Raw genomic sequence first — 9,781 nt, 5'->3', positions numbered from 1 at the left:
ACTACTACTACAATTATCCCCCCACTTCTTCCTTAAATGAGCGGATTTATTACCGGGACGCTGCGTTAGGTTACCGAGGCAACGGCACGCCGAGGTGTCGCGGGACCCCATCCTTCCTTCTTCGTTACACCCCTGCTTTTTTTTTAATCATCATCTTCTTCTTCTTATTTCCATTCCTCCCCAGAAGGACAGTTGTGGCACAATTGTAAAACTGATCCCGTAACGTAGGGACAGGTCAGAGATTGAGCCACACACCGCCGACTGGCTGTCGCGCAATAAAGAAGTCACACAAAAAAGGGCGGGGGAAGTGCAGGCCGCGACAGCTGCCGGGGAGGTCCCGTGACGTCGGCGCGCGCGTCTGTGGCTTGCTGAGTCACGATGCGGTCGACGTCGTCGTCGTCAGCGCCGTTGTTGTTGTGACCTCGGAGTGCGTACGTTGACCGCGCGGCATGCAGTGGTGGTAGGTACGATAGCTACATCCATTCTGCCTGCAATCTTGTATGCCTGCTTTTTTTCTGTTTTGTAGATTTCTGCGCTAGTTTATTTTTCTCTCATCCCTCTTTTTTTTATTTACCGAGCATAGGTAGGATTGTTTTGCCGAAGCATCTCGTCACTGCTCTTTGTATTCACAGCGGAGCATGTCGTAGGTAGTGCATGGTTTGGCTCTGCTTGTATTGATGACCCACCGCTGAATCCGCTTCGGTAGCTTGTGCAGCACAATATTATTTTCACAGCAAAATTTATAGCCAGCGTGCTATATCACACTTTTAGGGACCATATTTACGTTCTCACAATACCAGAGCAACCCTCAGAAATAACTCCTACCCGAATGAATTTTTATCTTTTCGTTTGTTTTCATTTGGAATACGTTGCAATACCCTCCTCTCACAATACAGTTGAAAAGTGACAGAAATGACGTGTTTATCATCTAAGTTTTGGCTGATTCTCTCTTCCTGATTTGCACAATGAACTTTTCATCACGTAGAATTTCTCGAATGTTAAACCAGAGATACAGAATGACTAAATTCCTGTCAATCATAATTAATTGTTTGTAAAGCTATTCGTAGGTCTCGTTTTCAGGTTAAGTGTTTGCTAATGTTCGAAACATTTGTGTGACTGAACACCACTGGGTGATTTATAGTCAAAAGTTCGTATCACCGGCACGAAATAGAAGCAAAAATTAATTGAAGATTTGAATAAATTCTGCACTCTCCTTACTAGTTAAGGTCTTCAAATAACTCACGTTTTAACACAGCCTGTGCCACAGCGGGTCGACATTGGTTTCTTGTTTTAAAGTTAAAATGAGCTGTTGGAAGTATTTTTGCTGTTCCACACTCAAAGAAAACCATCGTCAACTGTAGAGCGGCTTTGGTTATTTTATGACAGTATCATTGCGGAAAGACTCAAAGCGCCGGTAATGAACTTGCTCCGACATGCACAGTTCAGGAAATTCCATTTTTCTGACTTCTGTTTCAACGCGTGGCAAAAGTGTTAATTATAAGCGACAATTATGTGCAAACCCCTGCTGGTAATGTACAGAATAAGATACGTTGACACTCTCGCAGAAGGATAAAATTTGACGGGCGTAATTTGTTTGCGCGTTCAGTGTCGTCTGGAACTCTACTTAGATCAGTTATCAACACAGGGATCAGATGTTATTATAACAAATGCTGCATACATCAGCTGACTCTGGATGCGCTTTACGACGGTTGTTTCATTCCGCAGCATGATATACCGGACGGAAGCACGGTGTCGTATGTATGACGCAAAAGTTGCATTTCCTAGGCAGTTTACTGAAGCAACATTTTCGAGCCTTTTTACCCTAAAAACTTGTGTATTAGCTCCGTTAGAGTTTGAAAAATAAATATATATCCCCGCCTAAAAGTTGCCGTTCGAATATGATATTAATAAATCATAGCGTCTGTCAAAATAGCGATAAAAATTTGAAATGAGTTGCACATTGTTGTTTTTTTTCACGAAACTGTAATAAGAAAGCAAAATATTTTGATAATATCTGAGTACTCTGTCGTTTGTTAGAACATTTTCGCGAAGGAGCAGAGACAGAACCCGTTTACCTGCTCCAGTCACCACGCTGTGGTTTAAAAAACGTAATCAGGGGCTTACGAAACGCTAAAGCCGGACGTCATGGCGGCTTGCATTTTTCATAGCTATTTTTTGTACTGAAACAGTAATATGTTACATACTCGTTGAGTCTGTATCTCGTTTTTAACTCTGCGTTGCACACCTTGGAGCGGAAACGGTCCTACGGAGAATTTGGAATAAATTTCCCACCGTTCTGCGAAATCCCATCTTATGGCAAACATAGTGTGCTCAGATATGTTCAGATTCCTAGATATGATCAATTTTATTCACTAGGATCGGTGATGTAAATTTAACCCTTTGTTGCCTGACGGTACTTAAAAGTACCAGTAAGTTTTGACTCTCATTATTTTCTCATGGTGCAGTTTCGTGATCTGAGAGCCTGTCGGTACGTAACAGTAACTCTGATCTACTGTTTCATAGATGTTATTGTGCAATACATAGACGTCTCTGGCGGTCAGAGCTTGAAATTGTTTTTCGCGCGCTGCTGTGAAAACAGAAGATTGTATGTGCTTGTTTCCATGGTGTTGCCTGAATTTGTGCGCAGTTTATTGAAACTTCCGTTGAGTTTTCCATTGTACGTACTTACCTTCTTTGTTTTTTTTATAATAGTTTGAAGTATTACGTTACAAGTGAATGAGATAAAGTGGAAAATATAAGGCGGACTTATTAGTACCGTCAGGTTGTGCGAACACTTTATTGTAGCAACAATGCGTTACCTCTCACTAGCTGTTCTGTTCACTTTTTCTCACACAGAAATCGGTAAATACATTTGCCTGTGGAACAATTAGAACAAACAGGAAAGGTTTGCCAGCGAATGTACCTAAAGAAAAATGTCTAAATCAAATCACAGAGAGTCATCTTTAGACCTAACAGTATTTCAATGGAAGGAAAATAAAGTAGTGTATTTTGCGTCAAACTTCCATGGCACTGAATAGAGCGCAGTGACAAGAAAACAGAAAGATGGAACTAGTATGACTATACCACGCCCAGTTATTGTATGTGATTACAATAAAAACATGGGTGGTGTGGATCATGCAGACAGATTACGTTCAACTTATGGTCTTGACAAGCGATCAAAGAAATGGTGACACCGTCTCTTTTGGGGAGCAATACAAATTGTTTTTGTCAATGTTTACGTCATTTTCAGTGATCTATATGGGGCACTGCCACTGCTGGAATTCAGGCGTGCTGTGGCACCAGGGCTAATGAATGAACAGCAAGTGCCAAATCTCAAAAAGAGAAACTCTGGTAAAGATGAAATAACTCTCCCAAAGAGAAGGAAGGATAACTTTTCTGTTCCGAAGGATGTACGTCTTGGCAACCGAGGAAACCATTTTGTAGTGTTCAGTTGTAAAAGAGGACGATGCGAAATGTGTGTGAAAAATAAAATTCAGTCGAGAGCACATTCACAATGTAGTACATGTAAAGTGTATTTGTGCTGCAATGAGAAAAAGAACTGTTTCCTACAATTTCATGAGGTATCACTAAATATGTGATATGTATATACCGTCAAAAATGTATAGCTAAGTTACTATGTATTGTGAAGTTGCTCTAGAATAAATTTATGCGAAATTTAAAAAAAAATCAGAAATATCATATTTCTGTTAATTAATTTTCTAATGTAAAAATATTTAATATTTACGTGGAATAAAGTGCAAGTTATAAAAATTGGAGCATTTTTCTGCGCATGTTGTGATTCTGTCGATGGAGTCTGACGGTACTTCTGAGTACCAGGAGAGAAAAACGTTGTGAAAAATAAAATAAAATTTTACAAAAAATCCTACCGTCATTTGAGGCCACAATAGCCTAAGTTCTGCAAAGAAAATGTTAAAAAGTAAATTTTTTCTTATGTCAGGAAACAAAGGGTTAAGTTACGAGCTGCACTGGCGTGAAATTCACTGCCTGCTGAAAATATTCAATAACGTCACAGTTCACTTCCCCTCTCTCCTAGCATCATACGAACTGCTCTTTGACCGTTACCATAGAATGCCACGCCAGAAACAAGACACACCAGAATTAAATATTCAGTTACTTACGTAACGCTGTTTGTAATTGTCTTATGGTGCGTACAACGTTTTTAGTGCCTCGTAGTTACCTTTCTTGTTGTTCTGACTACAAGAATTTTTGCATTTTACAAGATTGTTCTATAACATCAATTTTTCTACCATAATCCAACGTCCTGTCAAGGGCATTCACTAGCACTCCATCTGCCATTGAGCCTTAACAGTGGCTATTTTCAACATAAAACACGTGGGCGACAGTTTCTGCATTTGATCTGGATCGCACTTTATTTATCCACATTTACATCATGACAACCGACCGCTATGACGAATTTCTCTCTTTTATTAATACGACAGTTTTTATTTGGGATAGTTTGGCGAAACCGCAGAGACATTTGAACCCTGTATCTTGGTGTGACGAATCCAGTTCATAGAGTTGTGAGACCGTTCTGAACCGTATTTAGCTTGAAAATACGGTTCAGGGGAAGAAAGTTTTGCAGCTGTAAAGTCGCCTTTCCTAATATCTTATCCTTGTGTTAGGTGAACGCTGGTATATATCGACTGTGCATGTAGACACACGACAAGCTGTTCACAGTAGTACAATGACAGCGATGTAAAGGCCAATAACTGATGTCAGAATACGTTATCATAGCTGCACTAACAGCTGCAGTTATTGGCAAATAACCAACTCGAGTTCCGACTTCGATTCTGAATGCCGAGCAGTGGCGAATGTTAAATTCTACGCTAGCCTTTACCGAATTTGGAACTGAGTTCATTTGAACTACGTATCAGTCACAAAAGAGTAAGAAATCGTTAGGCCTCTATGTTGACCACATATTTCTTCTGACAAATTCACACCATTAACAATGCATTGAATAAATACGTTTTAGCTGGACTTGGCAGGAGTGGAGGCATATTCTTGTGAGAGTTAGATTGTTCAACATTACTTGGCTGCCCCGAAGTCCTTTCCGTTCAACGAGGACACACCTAAATATCCTCTCTTATTCGCTTCGAGCTCAGCACTCCCTCCACCTTAAGTTTCCACAGGCCGCTGAATTTAAAATTCCTTCCTTACAGTGAAACGGTTGCTCACAGTTCCTCTTCAACTGTGGTCTCGCCACCGAGTTTTAATCGTTCGTTATTAAGTTTTCCTCTTTTATTCGTGGCTGTAATTTTTAGCAACTGTATACAATGCAGCCATTGGCTGCAAATATATTTTTCATTTCGCTTTACCGGTTTCAACAAATTATATTTTTGGACATACCGTGACGTTATGCTTCTGCGAACAAGATACTGACATCTGCTGAACCAATACGAATTAAGTTTCTGTAATATACTTCTTGTACTTTACATAAACGTGCAACCAAGGTCTAAAGATCTATAATATTCCTAATTTTATAGGCTTCTGAAGATGACAAAGTGATATGTCGAGACCGGTATAGCGAAATAAAAATATATTTTCAACTGATGACTGTATTTTGTTCTGAAATGTATTAATTTACAAAGACAAAATGTACACAGTTTGGTATATTTAGAGACAAAAAGCTCAGTAAGCAAGTGTATAATTTTAATACTGTGCTCAGTTAAGGCAGAAAATATAATTATAACCATCAAACGGTGATTAATATTGAGGATGAAAAAATAGTATAAAAACTTGGCAACATCACCTGTAACATTCCAGCCAGGCAAGCCCGCCCATTGAAAGGATGAACGTGCCTTTCCGCAACAACAAATTCGGCAAGGTTCCTGCATCCACAGGTCAAACTGGCAAACCACGGGAATTTGAGTTAGGGAAAGCAAATTATAGCTTTGTCAAAGTTATGAGGGTTTGCCGCTATTATGGTTCTCAAATTAATTCCTTGGTACATGCACTTGACAAATTTTCGGAAGTAGGCTTATGCGTTTTGTCAACGCTGCATTTCTCTGAGTTGCAATTTCTTGTACTTCATACTAAAGCGATGTACTAAGGATCGACGTAAACAAATTGTTACTACTGTCTTATAAGATTTTTTTTTACATATTGCTGTTATTATTATTAAAATCGTAGGCATCTGTGCGACGTTAAAAGTGAGGGGGTGACAGAAAGTTGTATTTGAGGGGGGTGGGAGGGATGAGGGAGGTGTGTGGAAGGGGTGGAATGCCAAATTGTGACGCCTGTGCACTTGTGGAGATACGAGGTTTTGCACAGCTCTCCGCCCCTTTATTGACTCTGGATTAACAGCTATCGGAGGTGACAGCGGGTGAAATGGAAGTGCAAACTGAGACTGAAGTACCACAGAAGCACTGCAGAAGCCGATATAGAAATGGCCAGAAACGTACAAACCCTTCTATTGACTAATAACGTTTCGGCATTTATACGAGAGGCTGGAACAGACTTGAAAGCGTGATGACCAACTAGTTACTCAACCGTGTTTGCGGTTTGTTTAGTATGGTATTGTCAAGTACATGAAAAGAGCGGAATTATCTAGCGACAGTGTCGAAGCCGCGCGTGTGTGATCACGGACGTTGCGCGCTTACTGTAGCGGCGGAAGCTAGCTTCAGTGCTCTTGGCGGAAAGCCGTTTAAAAATCACAATAAAAATTAAACTACACGTTCCTAATCGTAAACTGTTTTCTTCATTAACAGATGCTGGCTCTGAGACAATACGTATGTAGCAAAAACAAAAAATAAGGTACTTGACCAAAATGTAAACAATATTTATGCACAAATCTTCTTTAGAACTTCGACATATTTAAAGTATTGTTTATTTTACTGTGACTGAAATGAGTCATTTGGTTCTGTCTTTGAACTGGGTATGACCTGTTTCGTTGATTTAAAACTTAGAATCTAATCAACTGAATCGGTTTAATGCGTAACGTTTTGTGAGATGTAACTTCCCAGAAGCGCATCCACAATGAAAAATGACTGCATAAATTGTTCCACACACTTATATGCCTTGTCCTATTATTATTTTGAAATGCTCTATTTAATGGCAATACGCTTTTACACGCAGAACATTACCTGATAGTAGAGGCTGTCGCTGTTGGTAACTGTGTCATCAGTCCTAAACTAAAATGGAGTAACTATTTTTTTTAGTAATCCTGATTGATTGATGTATACGTGTTGTCCCCTTCTCTGAAATAATACGGATCCTATTTTCACCAGAAGGTACTGAACTATGAACAGTAAGTAAGTTGGCCAAAACTCGTGATAATCAGACATCGCCACATGCCAGAGCATATCTCGACAGATGCAAGTTCATTAACAGATAGTACTGTGGGTCCTGGAAATCAGTGTATTAAATGGAATGCTGTACGTTATGTGAACCACTGCATTTGACGTCGCTGTTTGTTTCGCATTTTACATTAGTAGGAAACTAATTAACCTTATGATTTCTTCGTATATCCCGAGAAGCTGAAATCATATAGAGTTCATGATTTTTGTCTAACCTGTGCAACTTTTTAATGTGTCTCGGATAGAAGATAATATCAGTAACAGTAGTCGAGACGTCGCACCATTTTGACAAACTCACTCGGCTGGAAACAAGGGGACTTCGTATTACTTCTCTGTATCTCTTCCCCAAATAAATGGCACAGACTACATCCAAATTTTATCAAGTTTAGTATGCAAGAAAATTTAGTAATTCTATTGTGATTGCATTTAGCCCTTCGTCTGCAGCAACGTTGTCATGACGATCGTTGAAAATACTGATCAAGCGTTCCTGACGAATCATCTTAACTTTAATTTCAGTCATTTGTGGAAGGACAAGGTATCTAAATTACAATGAGATAGGGGCCTCAGTCTGTTTCCTCCAGTATGAAAGTCAGAACAAATGCTAATACCATCTGCATGATGTCAGTAATTTTTATACAAGCTACTGTAAGTACCACATTATTCTCTCTTTCTTTGTCTTATTACAGGAATACACACACACACGCTTATTCTCTCAAGCATAAAACAGCCCGCTCGTGCGCTAGAATGAGATTGGGGTTTATGTCCAGCTTGCGGACGAAGTAACACCTTAGTCTAATACTGACGGTGGGTGTGGTATTGGTCATAAATCACGTCGGATTTTGCAGACTTCCATACGGGACTAACTGTCGGCGCCTATGTAATTAGCGCACGCGTGGTAAAAGTTACAAATGAACCACGAGCTGGTAGAGGCACTACAGCCAGTGACACGACAGCGTACAACGAAGCCAAAGCAAGGAAGTTGATTGTTATCCAAAATAGTGTAGAAGCAAAATTACTGATAAAAACACGATATCATTAAATATTTTGTCACCTGTAACTAATTCTGTGTCACTAAAGCGGCATCTGAATTTAACACCCACTTAGTGAAATCAGTATCAACGAAGATTTTTGTGACACGAACTGCACAGGTAAAAAGTGACGGGTACAATTATTACTATCAAATATCCCGTGAGCCAGGGCAATTTAAGTCTAACACTATTATCTTGTAATGTCACCCATGAGTCTGATTTTCCCCACGCTCCTTATCACAAGTCCTGTTTACATATGAACAACGCGAAGTAAGCGTACAATTCAGACTGACGTTACCCAATTGTAAAGCGTGTTGGAGGTCCTGTACTGGGTTCTGTACTGGCTTACAGAGGGTATATTCACTTCAGTGTTCCCTAAGGTCACAACTAAAACCCTAAAGGGATAGTAACTACTAAGTCTTATCAAATCATTTTAAATCAAAAAGTTCGTTAAATGACAGAGGTATTATTTTGCTCAGGGTTTGCTTGTTTGAAGGGGATAATGTCGGAAGTACCCGAGATGTTTTTTGATGAGCACGAGGTAACAAATAACGTTCTTCCTTGGGATCACTATCGCCAGAGTTAAAAGAAAAATGGATCGCTCTTATTTTGATTTCAAAACAATTAAAGCCCCTGTGCACTAACATATTGGAACAGTTTGTTTGCGAGAACTGGTTTAAAATCTCATTCTACAGCCCCCAGGAATGTATGTCGATACCGGATTGTACTCGGTCTCCTTTGTATAAAGAATATGCGCGCCGCATGAAACGTAGGTTATTATTTGGCTCAATATGTGTAAATTATTCTGAAGTTGATGCGTCACATTTTTGCAGCAGCAATCGCTATTAATTTTGAAAGGAATCGCCGTGGATTACGAAGTGAGATACAGACAAGTCGGTATTTGTCCACTCTCTCGTGTCTTACACATACGTATTAATATCGCTTAACTATAACTCTCGTCGTTTCTGTGCTGCATAAAACAAAGGTTTGAAGCGATTTTGGTGCAAAGTGGAGGAAATGTGGAGAACAACTTGATAAGATTTTTATTTGAGTTAATAATAGGATGTTGGCAGCGATACTTCCTTATCATGATTTTCACCATCGATGAATTTGATTTTCTGTATGGCAGCTGAAATGTATTTAGCTTGTAAAATTGTTTGAAGACCTTTATAAAGGTAACTGCTTACAGGTGTCAGATATTTGAAGTAAAACATTTTGAGCCTTCAGCAGTATATGTGTAATTTTTTATTTCTCAACCGGCTTCACTTATTACAAGCATAATCACAGCTTTTTCTCCAGTGATGATGCTTGTAATAAGTGAAAAGAGTTAAGAAATAAAGTTACACATGTAAAGCTGAAGGCATAACATTATTTGCTTCTAAAATCTTTTGGACTAGGAAAGAACGTGACTGCGGCATTAAAAATGTAGCAGACATC

This window comes from Schistocerca nitens, chromosome 5 (genome assembly GCF_023898315.1).
Source record: "Schistocerca nitens isolate TAMUIC-IGC-003100 chromosome 5, iqSchNite1.1, whole genome shotgun sequence".
Taxonomy (NCBI): Eukaryota; Metazoa; Arthropoda; class Insecta; order Orthoptera; family Acrididae; genus Schistocerca; species Schistocerca nitens.
The sequence above is the reverse complement of the archived record's forward strand: the minus strand, read 5'-3'. Positions refer to the sequence as shown.